General features: G+C 34.8%; 1 long non-coding RNA gene across 1 annotated transcript; it reads right to left on the reverse strand.

Annotated features, from left to right (window-relative positions):
* Positions 1-3,115: 3,115 nt before the first annotated feature.
* LOC125110069 (uncharacterized) lies at positions 3,116-10,350 on the reverse strand. The gene is made up of 3 exons (XR_007130446.1): positions 10,287-10,350; positions 4,893-5,066; positions 3,116-3,206 (listed from the first exon to the last, which is right to left on the reverse strand). It is a non-coding gene; the product is annotated as an uncharacterized LOC125110069 (long non-coding RNA).
* Between the last annotated feature and the right edge of the window lie 11,608 nt (positions 10,351-21,958).

Genomic DNA, 21,958 nt, shown 5'->3' on the forward strand with positions numbered 1-21,958 from the left:
CCAAGACAAAACAATAAAGATTATTATAAGCAGCATGGAAGGATGAGGAAAAACAAGAGTTGAATATGGAGAATGGCTGAACTCAATTTTCCTTTTCACCTTAAGAGAAACTAAAAAAGGACATGAAAAAAAAAATTAGCTTTCACATTTATTCAAATAGACAATATATGTTATATTCTACAGGTAGATGTTTGAAAACCATCATCCTCATCCTTAATAGTATCTACCGAGTGACAAAGGCACCCTGAGAGATAAACAGTTAAAATGACAGGCGAGCCATGTGACACAGACATGAAAAGAGGCAAGAATCACATGTTGCAAAACTGAAATACGAAATGAAGCTGTGATGTGTGAGCGACAGGACCAGATGTTCAGATGTCACTTGTTGAGACTGGGCTCCACAGGCCAGACTCAACAAACCATGGAAATTTTAAATCTGGGGGCACGGATACTATTAAAATACAATTTAAGAGGGTTTTAAGCTTTTATAGTAGCTCCCATTTGTCCTACTTTAACTTGAGATTGTGCTCTTGAATTTTTTTTTGTAATAGTGATAATATCACACACAAACTCATGCAAATGCCACAAATGATGATTAAAGTTTAGAAAACCAACTTTTTTCAATTGCTAGAGTATATTGGCTCATTTCCCTCCCCCACTCAAGATTCCTTGAATTTATTCTGCTCTTTGGTGCTAAAGAGAGTGTTGTCCATATTGCTTACCAAAACTGTTAGCTCCCTCTGTGCTTGTAGGACCCTACACAGAAAGAAAATTCTTTCTCTTTTCTTTCTTCCCCACCTCTTTCTCTTTAAAATCCTATTTTTATAGTATAAACGTATATGTATCTTTTTATGAATCTACCTGTTCAGTAGCTTCTAATGAAAGTCAGTTTTCTTTTAATTTTATAATTTTTTTCTAAATGTAAATCTTTCTAACGATTTATTCTGTTACTTTGGATAGTTTATTTAACCCATTTATAATTAACAATTCCTTAAATCTTTCAGCATACAATTATTCAAATCAGCCTAAATTATGCAAATAACCTCACAGAGAAGTATTCTAGTCATGTGATATTAGGAATCCTAGGTTAGCTCATTTCTGTTTCAGCAAAATGTGCCTTAATAAAATAGAGATAATATTATCTACTGTTTCAAGGAGTCAAGTATAAATTAGGCAATACCGATGAAAGAAAGCATTTGGAGTTTTTTGGGAATAAGGCTGTGTAATATTTGAGACCCCATTATTGATAATTTAATTAAGATATTAACCTTTACTGAGCATCTGCTGTATTTTTAAGATACACATGCTAAATTCTTTACAGAGATCTTTGTACTTAATCCTCAGAACTCTAAAACATAGGCACTATTTATTGACCCTGTTTTTCTGATAAATAAATTGAAGCTGAGATAGTTTAAATAAATTGTCTAAAGATATTGCAAGTTAATTTTAGATTAAGTAATTGAACCTTGATCAATCTAATTGAACTCTGATCAATCTAAGTGTTTCCCAATTTAGGATGTCCAGATGAATTTAATTATTTCAATAGTTATACTATTATCTGAATGTGTATTAGAGACAAGTAGCATATTTAACCCATGATTTCACAAATATGATTTTGGGACTGAGAGTATGGTAGGCATATAAATTGTAAGTGAATTAATTGAAATATAAATATGAAATAATAGTACAGATGATACTCAGATATGGCAAAATGAGGAAAGTGAAATGATAGTAACTAAACTTCGGGAAATTCTGCAGGAACTTGAGGTGCATCTCTAATCAGTTTTAGCATTGTCAAGTGGGTTCTATTCAGAACTAGTAGTGGGGGAGACTGGTAAGTTTATATTTAATACTTTCCCCATTCTAAGAACTTCTTATTAGGGTTGTGTCCTCATGATACTCCTGGGCTCATGAGGAACCATTCTCTATGTATTTCAAATTAGATTCCTCTCTCCAACCTCTCTGACCTATGTTCATTATTTAAATGCCATGCGTCTGGGCAAACTATCAAACAGGTTTCTTCTGTAAGTTAACTTTTTACTGTGGTGGCAGCCTTTATTGCCTAAACCCCAGTAGTGAATAATTATGGTTATTTCAGGCATTTCTGTGTCAGTTATTTCTGTGTCACAGCCAGAATGTTTTTTCCAAATAGGGAGGCTGGGTCCTTTTGATACTCCCTAAATCATACCAGGTAATTGTGATGCCAGACTGGTCGTGAAGGTGACTTTCCTTTCATTACCAGTGGGAGTCAAATCATTTTGAAGTATATGTTTGTTTTATCTCATGACAAAGAAATAAGAAATGAAAGTTTCATGACAACTTTATACAATTATTTAATTTTAAGCCTCATCAACAACTGCGAAGATTTATTGAGCACTGGCTGTGTACCAGCCATTATTCTAGGCACTGAGGATATCAAGAATGAAGGTGTAGTTCCTGCTCTTAGATACTTTATTATTGAATGCATGTGTGGGGAATGAGATAGGGTAGGAGTAGCAACCAGGGCTTAGGGAAAGACAAAGAAATAGACAATTATATTGTAGCATTATAAGCTTTATGATAGCTTTCCTCGAGTGTTTCTTAGTATAAAGAAGAGGCATCATCTCATCCAGGCTAAGGATACTTAGAGAAGGCTTTTTGGAAGAGACATGGTCTGAGCTAAGTCTTCAAGGAAAGGTAAGGGCTTGCCAAACAAACAAGGAGAAAGAATATTCAGGGCAGAAGGAATAGCATGGGCAAAACATGGGAAAAGAAGAAAGCTGTCACCTTTGGGGAAAAGCTAATGGTCAGGCGGTAAAGATTATCTTAAACTGGGATTTAAATCCACACTCTTTACTTACTGCCATGTGATGCTATATGCTCCTTTCAGGCTATAGCCTCAGACTGTGGGGATGTGATCAGCAAATGCACCCCTTGACATTGAAGCTAATAGTCATTAACATAAAACTGATGAAACAAACTATTGCATTTAATGGCTCACTATTTATAATCCCCAATTTCTCAGAAAGATGCTATTTAAAATGTAATGAGTATAATATACAGTAAAATCCACATGAATTTATTTATTCATTTATTCAACAAATACTTATTAAGTACTTATTATATGTTAGAAAACTGTGCTGATGTAGAGAGGCAGTGATAAGCAAGCCATGCACTGTGCATCCAAACACATGATGATATCAGAACAAAAATATTCTGCCTCAAGTCTGAAACACAAGAGACAAACAGCAAAAATAGTTCAGCGTAATATTGGCCTAGCTAGAGGAAGGGGCTGCTCTTACAGGTACTTGGCTCTGCTTAGCAGGCTTACCCATATGATAAAAGTGGGCGTATATCAATCATGGTAAGACAATTGCATATAATCATCCTTATTTTGATTCCACGCTTATTAAACATTTTTCCATTTTTATTTACTTTTTGCCTGGCTTAATAAACCCTATTTCTCAGTTTGTCCATTAGTGAAAGAGATGATTTGTGTTGAAAGAACACACTAAAGAAAAGGGTCACAGGAAACTTCCTCTACCTTTTGTTTTTTCCCCAGGTGCTTGGAAAACTGAACTCCATCTTTGGCAAATCTAACTCTCCTTTCCTTAAATATGTCTCCTGCAGCAAATGAGACGCAGTATGGTACAGTGAATCAAAACCAAACCAAACAAAAAACAACTTTCTGACAGTAATTTTACTATTCTATGTAGGAGTAAGATGTATCGACAAAACAAAAACAGGTATATCCTAGATCTCTTGGCTGTTCTAAACCCCATTCTCACTTAATAATATTATATTATGTCTGATCAACCAGGCACTTATAATTTGGCACTTATAATGGAACTCTGAGGCTTTATCACAGTACTGATGTGGTATTAAACTGATTCAAGACAATTTATTGATCAAATATTGGGTATAGAAGGAGTCAGCTAAAAGGGTAGTCAGTCTTCGTGGTTTATCCAGTGAGCAACAGTCTTTCTTTTAATCTTATATTAACTGCACTAGGCAGTTTATCAGGCGGCATTCAAACATGGAAAATAGAACAGCACAAAACTTCCCAGGTAACCAGAGTCCATCACCAATACATGTATTAGTATGTATCTCTAAACTGTGTCTCTTTAAAGAAATGAAAACACAACCTCAATGCCAGTGAACAGGATACACCTGTTTTTGTTTTGTCACTACATCTTACACAGTTTACATTAGCTCCTTAATATCCCTGAATATTTATTTACTTTTCAAATTTCCAATTGGCCCCCATATGTGATTTTTCTTAACACTTGTTTAAATAAGAAGATCAGGGGCACCTAGGTGGCTAAATGGGTTAACCCTCTGCCTTCGGCTCAGGTCATGATCTCAGGGTCCTGGGATCGAGCCCTGCATGGGGCTCTCTGATCTCTGCTCAGCAGGGAGCCTGCTTCCCCCTCTCTCTCTGCCTGCCTCTCTGCCTACTCTCTCTCTCTCTCTCCCCTTCTGTGTCTAATTAATTAATTAATTAATTAAAAATAAATAAATAAATAAATAAGATGATCGAACTAAGGGCTACACATTGCAGTTGGATGTTACATTGTTTAAATATTTTTTAATTTGTAAGGTTCCCCCTCAATTTTGATTATTCACTTGGAATTTAAACATTGGAAAAAAGAAACTTGTTGCTGACTGCAGTTCTATAGTGTCACTTCACATGCTCATCAGTCATCTTTAATTTCCATTAAATTAACATTTTCAACTAAATTTCCTCAAAATCAAGTTTTTATTTCATTTTCATTATTTTTTGACAAGATTACTTCATGGCTGCATGTTCTATTGTGCGGTAATGAAATCCTAGTCATCCTTCTTTCTGTAATGTTAGCAGCTACAGATGCTTAAAGCCTATGTCTAAATCACTTATACATGAATTAACTTACCTTAACTATGTTTGAAAAAAAAAAATCTTGGGTTCTTCATACCCCCATCAACTGAATATAGAAAAACAAAACAAAACAAAAAAACCTGATGCATGTGGTATTTCTTCTTCTAGAGACTGATTCATTGATCCATCGATAGGGAATTGTAAAGGACATATTTGATAAATCAAAGCCCTAGAGAAGACAGAAAATTGAGTGGGATTAGAGCATTAACCAGAAGAACAAGACTTGGTTAAAAAAAGATGATTTCTTTCTCAGAGACAGTAAAATGGAAAAGAGAGGGAGAAGCTAAGAATGATTTTAGAAATGAAAAAAAGATGGAAGATGAGTATATGCATGTAGAGAGACCTTAATTTCTCAGTAAACTAGGAAGTAATATCATTCCCCTTTCCTACAATACCAGTAACATAGTTTTCTTAACTTAGTAAATTCCACTGTCAGCCATAATCTATTGATCACATTTCCTCTGCTGGTGTTCTTTAAGATGTCTGGAAACTTTTCTACTCACTCTTGACAGTATTAATGAAATGATTCCATTAAAGCACAAATTAGGCTAACATTTTGTTGAATTAATTTATTTAGATTGAGTCTGATTACTTAGGTATCATAATAATCACCCTAGAAGCATTTGAATAAAATAATCCAATTAATGTAAGAATTCTTCATTTGTGCTTGTATTCCAGATATAATGAAAAAAATTAATTTAACGCATTAATGTGGTATTAGCAGCATGGCTTGTCAAAGGGAGATACAGAACAAACACAAATATCACTCATAAGAACTTTCACTAGAAACATGATCAAGTCATTCGCATTCACGATTTTCTGAATAAAGTTGCATCATGTGGGCATTATTATTATTATATTTAAAGCAATTATTACTCTGAAGTGAAATTCTGATTTTTTAATAATTTTGAAACAGCTAATTTTTATCCTACTTATATATTTTTAAATTTTTATCCTACATATGCACTAGTGAATACTGTTATATATCAAATCACTTTATTTTCCTCAAAAGCTTTATTAGGAGATCTATAAATGTCAGTAAATTAGTACATTGATCTTGCCCCCCTGGTATATTCTCTCAGGAAAACTCAATAAGAACAGTGTGGTAGAGCATAAGGAGATGAAAATATTTATATAGACTGGTATAACTATAACCTTTTTTTTAAAAAGATTTATTTATTTATTTGAGAGAGAGAGAGAGAGAGCACAGGTGGGAGGGGCAGAGGGAGAGGGAGAAAGACTCTCATGCAGACTCTAAGCTGATTGTGGAGCCTGTCATGGGGGTCAATCTCATGACCCATGAGATCAGGACACTGAGATCAGGATCCTGAAATCAGGACTTGAGCAGAAACCAAGAGTCTGACACTTAACCAACTGTGCCACCTAAATACCCTAACTGTAACCATTTCAGACCAGAATCATCCATGCCAATCTTTATCAGAGTTGAGATCCAACCAAAATAAAGATCAAGCTACAGAAGGAACATACCACCTTCACACGATTTAAGTATCTTGCAGTTATAAATTGCGAAATGATACAGCATATTTTCCTGAACCAAAGAATCATAGGAGTTCTGAGTGATTTCCTTGTGATTAAAAATTTCACTCCTACTTCAGAAACCCAGGGTCTCCCTAAGCTGTATTTTGAAAATCGATACCTACCCCAGAAGTGTCACTGCTTGCTGGTAGCTTAGTGACATGAAAGACATGGGGAATGGAGCACAAGTATTTTTTTTAATTTGAGGACCAAGTGAGAGAAATAATGCCTGATAATCCATCAATGGTAAGTCATATACAAGGAGTCAGATCTGCAAGCCAGAAGGAAAAGTAGGTACACATACCCAAGGAGGTCAGTGTAGGTGATTTAATTAATTAATTAAAATATTAGCCTAAATTATGCCTTTTATCACCGTTGCTGGCTTTGGCAGCCATTATCAACACTCCTGCAAATCTCTGCCTCTTCATTCTTATGGGAGATGTCTTATGAAAGTCCAAAAATGCATAGTCATCTAATTAGAATGGGCATCAGATTTGCTAGAATGTTGGATTCTGAATCACTCTTCTGCTGTGCCCTAGAGCTTCTTGGCACAGAGAGAGAGAGAGAGATGTTTCTTCTCAATTCCTCTCCTTTCTTTGAATCTCCCTCACTAATTCCCACAAGAAAATGAAAATGAGTCAACAGCATAACCTCATGGTCAACAGTGTCTCTTCAAAGAGAAAAATGAATCTTTATAAAGGATGTTGGGAGCAGCCAATATATGTGCTCATCTTGTCGGCTACAAACAGATGGTGTCACAGGAATAAATGCTCAACCTCAATCCTAGGCCCTTCTTCTATAGATCTAAGAATCTAAAGGCTCAGGAACATCAAAAAATCAGAAGCCAAAATGAAGTTTTTGGTATTTGTGATAGTCTTTGTTCCTTATTTTTTAAAGGAAACACTTCTGCAATCATTCATAATTTATTTTAAAAGAGATGCATATGGCCTGCTTGAAGGACAGCTATTTGGAATACATCTGCACTTGATTTTGTTCCCCCGTGCCCCAACACACACACTATTGAAAGTCTCCACCTAGCCAAGCCCTGTCATTAACTTTATTTGATCATTTCTGATTTAGTAACTAAGAACCACTTGGTACCAAGATGCAATCTTTCTTTATCCACTGGTGCTCTGGGGCAAATGGATTTATGAAGTTGTTTTAAATTATATTCATCTTTGTTAGTATATTAGAAAAAGAGGAATAAAAATCACACTGAACTATATACATTCTTGCTTTCTTGTCCAAATGGTTTGTTGCAAGGAGACTATAAGACTACCTTGGGCTATTTTTAATTTCTTTTGTTTGTTGCTATGTTTTTGGCCTTCGTATGTTTTTATTAAGTGTAATATTATCTGCTTTGCCTGGCTCCTCGAAGCAGCAGCCAGACCATAACAAAGTGAGTGCTGAGAAACACTGTCAACAAGATCAAGATATATACACAAATATGTGCTGCCATCAGCCTTCCTTCACCACAGGAAATTATTTATGAAAAAGAAGCAGAGTGCCTTGTTCAAAGCCAACCTATGGCCACAGATGCCATCATTATTGCTACTTGCAAAGCTGCTGTCTCCACCTGGCTTTTTCCATCCTTCCTTTTTCCTATAATGCTTTCACTTCTAGCTTTATCTCGAATGCATAGACCCTGACACCAACTCTCCCTCATGGATGCTTACTTATTTGCTTGTTTTCATTTCTTCTTGTATCTCCTTAATTGCATTCTTTCTCATTTTCCCCAGATCGTCTATTGTATTTTCATTATCTTCCTCTGCTTTCTCATCCTACCATTCCAGCCAGTGGAGGTAATTCTTCGTAATTTTTTTTTTGTCAGAGATAAAATGAAGTGATTTGTGTACAGGTGGGAAGAAGGGGAGACTTTTTGAGATGTTTAGCTTTCACTACCCAACAGCTGAGCCAAAAATATTTTGATCTTCTGTGGTGAGATGAAACCTCTGTATTGTCAGCTCAGCCTTCTTGCATTGCAAGCTCCCTGGTGTCCCTCACTTTCTCACACTTGTTCAATTCTAGGTGCTACTATAAAGGGATTTTACCCATCAAATTATTATCCCCAATCAATTGACATTAAGGTACAGAAATTATCAGGTGGACCTGACCTAATCCTATGTGCCCTTAGATCTGAGTCTGGTGGTCAGAGATAGAGGAAGTCAGAGATTCAAAGTCAGAGAGACATGTTCCTGCTGGCTTGGGAAAAAGCAAACACTAATAAGGAACTGTAGGTGGCCTCCAGGAGACAAGAGTTTTCCTTGGTCAACAGTTAGTAAGAAAATGGGGACAAACCTACAACTAAAAGGAACCAATTCTCCCAACAACCTTAATGAACTTGGAAGAGAGCACTAAGATGGGAGTGACAGTGTGACTGATACTTGGTTGTAACCTTGATTGCCACCCTGTAAAAACCTGAACATAGAACCCATCTATACCATGCTCAGACTTCTGCCCTACAGAAACTGTAAGATAATAAATTTGCATTGCTTTAAGCCACTAAGTTTATGATAATTTATTACACAGCAGTAGAAATTAATACATTCTTCATAGACAACTTGTAAAGAAAGCAAGAATATATCATGTATCTGCTTTTGCTTGATCGAGCCTTTGCTCGAATATGCAGATGTTGACTTCTGAAAACCAAGCATCACCAGGTACTAGATGCTTTAGAAAATGTCATATTTGTGAACTTAATAGTGTGGTCATAATTTGTGTAAATATGTCTCAAATGATTTTGGAGAGATGTGATTTATTTTTCATATTTTCAAGATGCATTCCATTTCAAATAAAGTATCCATTGTGATGATCAAAAAAAAAACAATTTAAATGCTAATTTTTTTTCATCTGCTGGAATTATTTTTAACAAAGAATCCCAGAAGGAAAAGGCAGAGTCTTTAAAAAGCTGTTTAATTGCTTACTAGTGTTTATATCTATAGGTATAGTTAATATAGATGTTGAAATAAATTATCATCCGTCTCTCAAGGAATTCAGGATACAGGATAATATGAACAACTGATTGTAATTATAACATTGTAAGTATTCATTGATTTTTAACTCTTGGATACTTAACACTATGCTTATGTTGTGTTTTAAAATTACTATTTCTAAGCTCCTTAATGGAATGCTTCAAAATATTATAGAAAGGTGAAAAGTTGGACTTAACAAAACTCCTTCCCTTTGTCTTCTATTTTGGTCCTTAATGATGGAAATATACATCCACTGTGTTGAAGGCAAGCGACAGAATAATGGAACCTGGTACTTGAATTTTTTTTTTTCAGTATAAAGTCTTTTGTTAACCATTGCCTCTCCATTGTATGATATAGTTGACAACTACCACACAATTTCCTCTTTTTACTTCTTAATAAAGCCCTTTTAGTCCAGAGAGTCAAAATATATCTAGTCCTCAAGGGGAGATTTTGATTTTTTTTAAGCCAGTTAGAGAACGCCATTCGCTAATCTAGAAATCAACAAGTGAATATAAATGTTCTCAGTCACATTGAAAAGAAGGAATATTTTCTAGGTTTAAGGGAGAAATCTCCCCTTTTGTCTCCTGCTAGCATAAATAAGAATGAATATTGCTCAGTTTATCATTAGCAGCCATCTCAAAGCCATAAGGCCAGCCAGCCTTAGAAGGTAGTTGAGAACAGCAGAGGAGAAAGAAGAAAGGGACCTGGATTCTTGATTAAATTGAACCTTTCGTTATAACATACTTGGATCCCTCTACCTCTGGACTTTCAGTTCTATTAGATAATAAATTTCTTTGTTGGTTTAGCCACTTTGAGTTGGGGGTTTTCTGTCATCTGCAGCTCTAATATTCCAACAGATAACATGAGAGATCAATGCTCACTGTCAAGATGCTGTTTAAACTTGAGCTGAACCTTATTCTCCAATGTAAAGCATCTCAAAGTCCTGTGGAATTTCATCTCTAGTTTCCCGGGCAACTATCACATGTCAGTCATGGTTGTTCTGAAGCACACAGGTAATACTCCATCTCATCACCTCAATTTTAAATCTGGAGAAAGACAAATGAAATGGGTGCCGATAAATCCTCAAGGCTGCAGAGATAAAAGAAGAGAATGAAAATCCAGGAGGCAAAGGCAAGTAAACAATCCACTCTGCTATCTAATCTCCCTTCTTCCGCTCTGTTTTTATTTCTCCTTTTTAATGCTGCCATGAGTGATGTAAAATTAGATATAAATTTTCTTGGAGGTTAAGTCCTTTTTTTCTCCATTAGTTTCCAGGACATACTTGACCCTTACATACAGGAAACACTACCTCTTCCAGAGAAAGATTCAACAATTCCAAATTCATCATCTAAGATCCTTTATACTCTTTGTTCCACATCATAAGAATAAAATTCAATCTTAAACCTAAATGGGTATAATAGACTTTAATAAAAACAATTTAAATGCTAATATTCTAACTCTCTAAACATCTCTTCAATAGGACTGCATTATATACTAAATGATGGAAATAAAATTGAAAGATTAATATTTGTTGAATTTTGTAATGCTGTTTTTCATCATAACCAATAAGTTGGAGATAATTTCAAGCCATGGCTGGTAGCTTTGTTCATCGTTGCTTCCAATAGTAACCAAATGAGATTTTCATTATTTATGTCACGAAAGAAATCTCTTGAGACAAACCTTTCAGAAGATCCAAGGACATGTACATACCCAAGAACTACTTGGCTGGAAACCCAGAGAGTCATCCTTCCTCACCTGAAATGTTCACTGGCTTCATCCTGGATTCTTGGCTTTTACTTCTCACCTGCTACCATCTCCTGTCCACATAGTAGCCAAGTGCTCCTGCTAATTACCTAACAGAACATCCTCTCTGCTCAAAGCCTCCAACAACTTTTCATCTCAGAACATTATGACTCCCAAATCTCCATGGAATCTGACCTTCCTGTTATCCCGGTTGACTTTATATTATGCCCTGTTTCCCTTCTCAAAATCCACCCCATCCACTCTGGCTTCCTTGATACTGCAAATGCCAACCATGCTTCCACTTGGTGCCTCTTCACTTGCGTCTGCTTTACCTTTGGCTTGGCTCACCCACTTCAATCAGATTTTTACTAAAATGTCCCCTTATCTATTTAGATACCTTGTTACCTTCTGCCTTGCTATGCAAACGGCACCTTTTCATCATGTTCTATCCCCTCACCATGTTTTCTTGGTTTTTTTTCTCACTGTATTTGTCATCTCTGGACATAGTTCATAATTTGCCATCTATTGTCCCCAGTTAGAATACAAGTTCCATGATATTAGGAATTTCTCTTTATTCATCACTATATCCCAGCACCTGGACCAGTGCCTGGCACTTGGTAGGAGCTAAATAACTATTTCTTAAATAAGTAAATGAATTTTAATTTTGTAAAAGTTGTAAAGAATATTCACAATATCCATATAGAATACTGCTTTAACGAAAGCCATTTTATCCTTTAATTCTGCATAATGACATTTTTTCTAGTTCATTTGGGTTTTTAAGTCATTTATTTTAAAAAGAGAAGTATATATTCATTGCAGAGAGATATGTATGTGCACCCATGTATAAAAATGCAAAAGAAGGGAAACAAAATGTAGCTTTAATTTTACCCACAGAGAGATAATCACTAGTACAAACTATATAAAAAGAATCTATTTTCATTTGCTAGGAAACAATTTAAATTAATATTTTTATTCCATGAATTGAAATAATTTCAATTTTTCTTAAGAGACAGACTGAGACTCTCACAGAATCACCAACTGTATTTAGCACAGTGTTAGCTTGATCATTCACAAAGAATAGATATTTCAGATTGTCTTGACTGGGAGTAGACTGAAATCTCATCACTATTAGACCCATTACCAGTTTTAGCACTTTTCTAGAAAGTAGACTTTAAGAAAACATCAACAGGACATTAAGATGCTAAAACAAATCTTAAAAAATGTGAACTTCGTCTAGCATTTCATTCAAATAGTTATAAGTGAGAAAAACAGTATTTACCCTCCCAATCACCTCCCAGATATTTTGGAACCAATTAAAATGTCACTTTTGTAAGAAACTCAAGACCCTATACCTTTTGTTCAAGGTACTGTTATCTATGACTCAAATATAATTTCATGTAATTACATACTACAAAAATATGTGTAATAAAATGAAATTTACATTATGTCATTTCTGGCATGGTGGCCACAACTTTCAATTTATATGTAATTGACTAAGTCATGATCATTTGTTTTTCCTTTAATCTTATACTATATATAGCAAGTATTTCCAAAATGTCAAAACTCTAGTTAAATTTTAACCTTTGAATTAATCTACCTAAGAAAATTAAAACCTTAAAATGAATTAACTTCCATTTACCCATCAAATAAGTTCAAATTATGTAATGTGATAAGTATGCAAGTTCAAGATACGTAATGTTATAATGCTTTCAGACTCTTGTTTCATTTAAATTTTCAAATAATTTTATAACATGTTCTTAAGCAAAATGATTTTTTCTTGTTGTTGACATTCCACAATATGTGTATGTGTCTATAATTCCCTAGTAATAATACTCCCTGTGAGGATTCCTAAAATGTTACTAGGAAAAACAACAAAAAAAGCCATGACTTGCTAACATGCAGAGTCAGTAGCTTAGGAAAGACTATTCCCATACTAGGGATAGTGTGTTCTAACTGAATCAGTCCCAAGTTTAAAATTTGAAAAGCCAGAATGTTCTTTGACTTTCATCAATTTGGAGACTTTACTTTCCAAAATTTAATGGTAATCTCCATCTTACTAATATTCACTCATCTTAGAGAATAGAAACACCCAGAAATGCACAGAGCACGTTTCTGTTTGATATGCTTACAACTAAAAAATTTAGCCCTAGGTCCTAGAAAAGACACACCATCTAAAACCATAGAGCAAATGAATGAGAAATTTAGGTTAAGGTTTAAGCCTCCTTTATGCGCTTTATCATGACGTTACAAGAATATATTGTTCCTCCAACTCCCCAAATAGATGCCACATGATAAACTATTGTCCAAAAGCATCTAAAATTTAGTGATAACATTGTCTCAGAGTATGCATAGATTTACTACCCTCACATATTAAATCTACATTTATTGATCGATGCCCACTTCATATTAAGCAATCTTCTACGGACAGGGAGACCAAATTCCTGTCAATCAAAGAGTTTATATCCAATCTCCATCTCACAAAATCCAAAGTTTTAACAAATATATACCAGGCTTCTCAGAGTAGAGAGATGTTTTCAAAGGACTGAATCACATATGAAAGGCAATTAAAATATATCCATACTTGCACCATCAACATTTTTCCTAAGCATCACCTGAAGGCACTTATAAAATGCAGATTCCTTGGCCAACTTGTCATGGAATCCATCAGAATACAGCCCAGACACGGACTCCATTGTCAAGAACTGGAAACCAGCAGCAAAGGGATTAAAAGAAATTCCCCAAACTCTCTCCTCTCCCCTTTCCATTCCTTTGTCAGCCTGAATCCCAGCCCCTCTGATGCCTCTCCTCCTCCTACTTCGCAGAGCTGAAAATGTTGTTCAGCCTGATGTAATAATGATAACTATAATCATACAAATTGCATATTCCACTTGGCATGGTACCGCACAGAGAATTGATGGCCTTGTGCAGGGCAGTCATGTATCAAAGCTGCAGGACCTGTGTAAAATTCAGGAAATGCCAGTGCTCTCCTTCAGTTTATGTTCCCTGTAACCTTGCGGTCTCTCTCAGCTGGTGTACCAGAGAGCAGGTAATCCATCAAAAGAGAAACATCATAAACTACCCTTCTGCCCTCCAAAGTACCTCTTTTTAATCCCCCTTCCACTTTCTGATTTCAAAATCAAACTTGGAAAGAGTTCTGAGGTAGTATGGAATGCTCAGGGCTTTCAGAATTCTGCCCCCAGAGTTCGGGTCCACAGCCTGTCCCAACTAAGTTTATCTTTTTGGAGAGATTCCTACTCTCAAGACACTGGACTAGTCCAGAGAGCAATCATGAATTCCACAGAAATTGCATTGTATGGTAAGGATGCTTTTCTGTCAGATAGTTAAGTAGTCTGGATCAATTCACAGTACTTGACAATACCTGTGCTCTGGTCTGCGGAGGCCAGCACTTTTACACGCTATCTTTATATACGTAAGTGTGGGAGTGCCTGTGTGTAATCTTTCCTTTATGCTTTGGAAAGGGGAATGGTAAGGTCCAAAAAAGACATACGAGGAAAAAAGGCAGGATCTGTCATAGAGATATCAAAATTAAAACAACTTCTGATGTTCTTAGCAGTTTAGAGCAAGCACAGACTTCATTATTGGTGCAGCTTTTTCTATCACTTTGCAGTGATCCTCAGAGCAGGACCCATCACTTCCCAGGGAGACAGTTTTGTCGTTTTTGAAAGCAATAGAGACCCTTATAATTTTATTAGGATATAAAGCCCAACTATTTTCCTGGAAGGGTTTCCATTTTTACGTATACTGAATCTTCTAATAGACTGTCTCATGTTCTTTGTTCTTTTTAATTCAATATTCTATCACTTTCATTTTCTAGATCATTCTCAAAGTACAATTATTATGTTATGCTTGATGTATAATAATCAAAAGGGACATTGGACACGCATATCTTAACACACCTTTGGTTTAGTATTTGTGGACCAAAGATTGGTTTTTGTCTGTTTTTTTAATGGAGAAATAATTGACATATTTCTCTGTATTAGGTGTACAGCATGGTGGTCTGATTTCTGTCTATTGTGAAATGATTAGTGTGATAAGTTCAGCTAACATCCATCTTCTCATATAGACACAATACAAAGAAAAGAATTGTATCTATCTCATACAGATACAATACAAAAAAAATACCAAAAAAAAGGGAAAAAAATTCTCCTTGTGAGAACTATTCAGATTTACACTCTTAACAACTTTCCTGTATATCATAGAGCAGGGTTAGCTGTAGTCATTATGATGTACATTACATCACTAGCACTTACTTATTTTTACCTGAAATTTTGTACTATTTAACACCTTCCTCCAATTTCTCCCACCACTACCCTGTGCCTCTGGTATCCACAAGTCTGATCTCTATTTCTCTAAGTTTGTTTTTGGTTTTGTTTTTAGATTCTATATATAAGTGAAATTATATTGTATTTGCCTTTTTTGTCTGACTTATTTCACTTAGCACAATGCCTTCAAGGTCCATCACAATGTTGCAAATGTTAAGATTTTCTTGCATTTTTTAAAATGTCTGAATAGTATTCCACTATGCCACAATTTCTTTATCCATTCATCCGTTAATAGACACATAGGTTGTTTCCATGTTTTGGCTATTATAAATGTTGCAGCTATGAAGATGAGGGTGCAGAGATCTTTTCAAGTTAATGTTTTTGTTTCCTTTGAATATATTCCCTAAAGTGGAATTGTTGGATGATAGAGTAGTTCTGTTTTTGATTTTTTGAGGATCCTCCATAATGTTTTCTACAGTGGCTGCCCCAATTTATGTTCCAATCAACAGTGCACAAAAGTTCCTTTTTTACATTCATACCAACATTTGTTATCTCTTGTCTCTTTAATGATGGCCATTCTCATAGACAGGAGGTGATATCTTATGGTTTCAATTTGTATCTCCCTAGTGACTAGTGATGCTAAGAATCTAATGATTGATTTTATAGGTCATTTGTCAAAATGGATGAAGTCCTCATTCCATTGTCACTTCCATAAGAAAGTCAATGATACTGTTTTATCTGAAAACAATGTGAACCAAGGAAAATTATAGTTTATTATGGAAACAAATTTATGAATCAACTCAACTTTGTTGAGAGGACACTATCTTATACTTAACACATGTTGATTCTACACCAAATATGACTTACATGTAAGGTATATGTAATATTTTAAAAATGAATGTGGGCACATTTTTCTCCCAATAGAAACAAATCATCACTGCTTTTGAAAGACACAAAAAATGTTCTTCATCATTAGCCATCAGGGAGATTCAAATCAAAACCACATTGAGATACCACCTTATACCAGTTAGAATGACCAAAATCAACAAGACAGTAAACAACAAGTGTTGGAGAGGATATGGAGAAGGGGGAACCCTCTTACACTGTTAGTAGGAATGCAAGTTGGTGCAGCCACTTTGGAAAACAGTGCTGAGATTCCTTAAGAAATTAAAAATAGAGCTACCCTATGACCCTGCAATTGCACTATGGGTATTTACCCCAAAGATACAGATGTAGTAAAAGAAGGGCCATCTGTACCCCAATGTTCATAGCAGCAATGGCCACAGTCACCAAACTGTGGAAAGAAATAAGAAGCCTTTCAAAGGATGAATGGATAAAGAAGATATGGTCCACATATATCATGGAGTATTATGCCTCCATCAGGAAGGATGAATACCCAACTTTTGTATCAACATGGATGAGACTGGAGAAGATTATGCTAAGTGAAATAAGTCAAGCATAGAGAGTCAATTATCATAACAATTAAGGATTCCCTTACTTGTGGAGCATAAGGAATAACACGAAGGACATTGGGAGATGGATAGAAGTGAGTTGGGGGAAATCGGAGCGGGAGATGAACCATGAGAGACTGTGGACTCTGAGAAACAAACTGAGGGTTTTGGAGGGGCGGGGGGTGGGGGTTTGGGTGAGCCTGGTGGTGGGTATTATGGAGGGCACCTCTTGCATGGAGCACTGGGTGTGGTGCATAAACAATGAATTCTGAAACACTGAAAAGAAATAAAATAAAATGAAAAAAATAAAAGACACAAGGGATCCTCCTAATAGCAACTCCTTTATTCCCTAATCAGAGGTAGCCCATTACCTTCTGTTTTTATAGTTTTATCATGTATGTCTATATTCCTAAACTACATAGTATTTTATTTTATGTGTTTATTAACTTTTTTTATAAATGAAATCATGCATTCATTTTCCCCTTTACTTTACTTAATATAACTTGTGATATTCATTTAGTTGATAGAGTAAACTATATTTTCACTGCTGAATACTAGTCAATTGTACGTTTTTTATTCAATTCATTTCAATTCAATTCAATTTATTCAATTCAATATATTCAATCATGTTTTTATTCAATTTTTAGTTAGTAGACATTTGAAGTGCCTTAAGTTTTGTTTTGGTTTTGTTATTAAAAAAATTGGTTAGTTCTTCATTGTTCCATGTAACCAAAACGTAGATTTTAATGAGCCATTATTTCTCAAAGGAATTAACTGCACTGTGTGAGATTCATTGTTTGATTCCACTTAGGAGATAAGTCATGGATGTCTCTTCAGCTTTGTTTAAGACTGGGGGAATTTTCATGGGGTTTCTGCAGTCTGGACATAGCTTCTCATTCTCCACTATTACCCTTGCTTCTCCCAGAATTCCCAACACAATGAAAACAAACAAAAAAACTTCATTTCATATAAGAAATGAGAGCATGCCCTGGCAATCATAAAGAAAACAGTAAGGAATTATGTACTGTCTCCTGCTTATGATTTCATATTGACTATATTAAGATATATGCTTTTACTCGAAATATTTGTGAAATGTGTTGACAAATTTCTGCTTAGAAAACTTATGTCAATCTAAGTTTCTCAGCACCAAGCATCCATTTCTGATTTATTTAGCTCGTTCTCCTCTCTTGGGTGTCTGCTGCATCTCCATGTGGCTCATCTGCTTTTTCCCCCTTGGCTACTGAGCTTTACGGACCATTTCAGGAGTTTTATTACTACTGCAAGGATGGAACATATTGCTTTATCAGTCAGCCTCTCAGTCAGACAACACTATTACTTGTCTCGTCCCTGCACTACTGAATCTCACAGATGAGGTGGTAATAGGATACTCTCCATTCTCCTCCTACCACATTTCACCAGGAAGAAATAGAGCCTTCCCACCTGAGCATTTCATATATAATTTTATTTAGTCTGATCTTAATGGTTCATAAAAGACTGTGGAATTTGATTACTGGTTACCAGTCCTGCCTTCTCGATATGTATTCTTAATCAAATTAGTTAACCTAATGCTCCTTCAAATTGCTTATCTGGAAGGTGGGTTATACAATAATACTGCATCAATACTGTTAATTTTTTTGTTAAGAACTACTCAACTATGCCATTGTACTGAGAAGGCAGCCAGGGATGATTAAGTTCACCAATGGGTATCTCTACGTACCAATAAAACTTTATTTGCAAAAACAGGTGATGGATCAGACTTGGCTCATAAGCCACAGTTTGCTGTCTGGTAAAATGACTGACCTAGTGTATGAAAAACTGGAAAGCTTATAAAGAACTGCAATGGTTAATATGATTCTTTCTTAGATTCATGAGTCTTCCGTTTCCTTTTTCTTTTTTGAAGTTTTTAGTATGTTAGTGAAAGGAGAAGTATTAAGAGGCATATACCTCCAAATATCAAGCAATCAACATAAAAATCCTGTCTGTTATGCCATAATACAGCTGTATTGGTGGATGAGATGCAGTACGAAGTTTTCATTGTGTAGGAAAACCAAAATAGCAAAATATTTTCAGTTTGTTTGCCTTCCAAAAGCTCTTAAGTAATATAGCTTATTTAGATGATTGATTTAGGTATGTTATTCATACATTCAAAGCATGACATTATAAATCACATCTTTTCATTTGAAAGGAGTAAATGATATTCATATTTTGATGTGATTTATTATTTTGAGGTTGAACACAATATGACTTTAATATATAAAGTGTGAAGGTGTATAAGAATGTGTTATTAAAGTCACAAAAGTTGGTTATAGCTATTATTTGGCTCTTTGAAAAACAGCAACAGCATTTTTTTAGATGCTTTAAATAAGTATTGATCTTAAAGCTGTGATAATATAGGGACACCTGGATGGCTCAGTAGTTAAACGTCTACCTTCAGCTCAGGTCATGATCCCAGGGTCCTAGGATCGAGCTCCGCATCGGGCTTCCTGTTCAGCAGGAAGCCTGCTTCTCCCTCTCCCACTCCCCCTGCTTGTGTTCCCTCTCTCACTGTGTCTCTCTCTGTCAAATAAATAAATTTTTTAAAAAGCTATGATGATATAGTCCATTATAAGACATACTATACTGATAGATCCATCTAGTAAAAAGTTTTCCCTTCCATTTTACTAAAAAGCATCTTTGGGGCAAAGAACTGGTTTTATAGCTTCATCTTTCTTCATGACAAGAATTGGGTGTAGATCTAGTGAGAGAAAATCACTTGGGAAATGTTGAAAATCTACAAACACGTATTTAGAGATATTAAAAACTGATCATCTCACTACAACCATTTTATACATTCTCATGATAATTACTACTATTTCAAGAAAAGTCATGTCTTATTAGTTTACTTGTATTTGCATTCAATCTCCAGATACCCCTTGTTGAGTAGCTTACTTGGTTTTCCTCATCATATTTACCACAGATCATGTGTATTCTTTGTTTTCTTGGTATTTGTAAACTGCGGTATTAGAATAGGTTTATTTTCTAGTTTTTTTGAGATATGATTGACATTTAACATTACATTAGTTTCAGGTGTACATGTTTCAAAAATTGTATATACTGCAAAATGATCACCACTAGGTCTAGTTAACATTCACTACTACATATGATTAGAATTTTTGTTGTGATGAGACCTTTAAGATCAAATCTCTAAGCAACTTTCAAATCTGAAAAACAGTATAATTAAGTATAGTCACTATGCTGTACATTACATCCCTAGCACTTATTTATTTTATAACTAGCGGTGTGCACCTTTTGACCACCTTCACCCATTTTTGCCTACCTCCTGCCTCTGGCAATCACCAAACTGTTCTCTATACCAAAAGTTCAGAGGTTTTTTGCTTTGTTTTGTTCTGGTTTTAGATTCTGCATGTAAGTGAGATTATATGGTATTTGCCTTTTTCTGTCTGATTTACTTCACTCAGCATAATATCCTGAGGTCTATCCATGTTGTTACAAATGACAAGGTTTTATTCTTTTTTACAGGTGAGTAATACTCCGTTATATATGTTACATCTCATGTGTATTCTATATTTATATAAATATGTATTTATAGATATAAAATATATTTACATATGTGTGTATATATATATATATACACACACATACATATATATAATCACATTTTCTTTATGCACTCATCCTTCAACAGAAACTTAGGTTGTTTTTATGTCTCAGCTATTATAATTAATGCTGCAATAAACATGGAAATGTAGATAATTTTTTGAAGTAGTATTTTCATTTCCTTTGTATAAATGCCCCGAATTGGAATTATTGAGTCATATGATAGTTTTATATTTTATTTTTTGAGAAACCTCCATACTTTCTCCACAGTGACTGCACCAAATTACATTCCCACCAACAGTGCATAAGACTTCCTCTTCTCCATATTCTTGCCAAAACTCATTATTTCTCATCCTTTTTATAACAATTCTATAGAATAACAATTCTAATAGGTGTGAAGTAATATTATAGTTTTGATTTGCATTTCCCTGATGACTGGTGATATTAAGCACCTTTTCATTGGCCATCTGTATATCTTCTTTGGGAAAATGTCTATTCAGATCTTCTGCCTGTTTTTTAAATCAGATTATTTATGTTTTGTCATTGAGTTGTTTAAGATTTTTATACTTTTGGTGTTAACCCCTTAACAGGTGCATCATTTGCAAATATTTTCTTCCATTCAGTATGTTTCGGTTTCATTTTGTTGGTAGCTTTCTTTGCTGTGCAGAAGAGATCTTCACCTACTTATTTTTGTTTTTGTTGCCTTTGCTTTTGGTGTCAGATCCAAAAACTTAATGCCAAGATTGGCGTCAAGGAGCTTACTGTCTTCTAGGAATTTTATGGTTTCAGTCTTATATTCCTCTTTAATTCATTTTGCTGTAATATAGTGGTCTAGTTTGTATTGTTATTTATTTGTTTATTTTTAATTTTCACCATCCTATTACACAAATGATTTTGAATGACTTACACCTCTTTTTTTTATTTTTTATTTTTCTATTGACATACAACATTATGTAAGTTTCAGATACACAATGTGTGGATTTGATACATTTATAGATTGCAACATGATTATTACCATAATTTTAGCCAACACCTTTATCACATCACATAGTTATCATTTATTTTCTATTGTTTTTAAAAACAAATATCAAATATCATGGCATAGAGGCTATGTGATTATAAAATTAAATGTATTTGGAAGACAGAAAGAGAGATAATTCTTCCAGAAACTTGACCACAATGATTACTATATTTGAACATTCAATTTTGTTTTGAACATGGTAGGAATCAAAGCAGAAATGGAACTGTGGTGGTTTATATTTCTTACTATAAGGTAAAAAGAAATTCCAAGTTCTACAGAATAGATGCATTTTCTTAGAATTATATACTAAGGGAAGTTTGACAGGTATTTTTCAGAAGATGAAAACATGCCCGTCTTTTAACTCTCTCTTACTGGGTCTTACTGAAAGGTAAGAAAAAGTGTAAGTATATGATTCAGTAGACTGTGAGCTCAACCAAGAAAATCTAAATAAATAAAAT

The sequence above is a fragment of the Lutra lutra genome, chromosome 1 (assembly GCF_902655055.1).
Source record: "Lutra lutra chromosome 1, mLutLut1.2, whole genome shotgun sequence".
Lineage (NCBI taxonomy): Eukaryota > Metazoa > Chordata > Mammalia > Carnivora > Mustelidae > Lutra > Lutra lutra.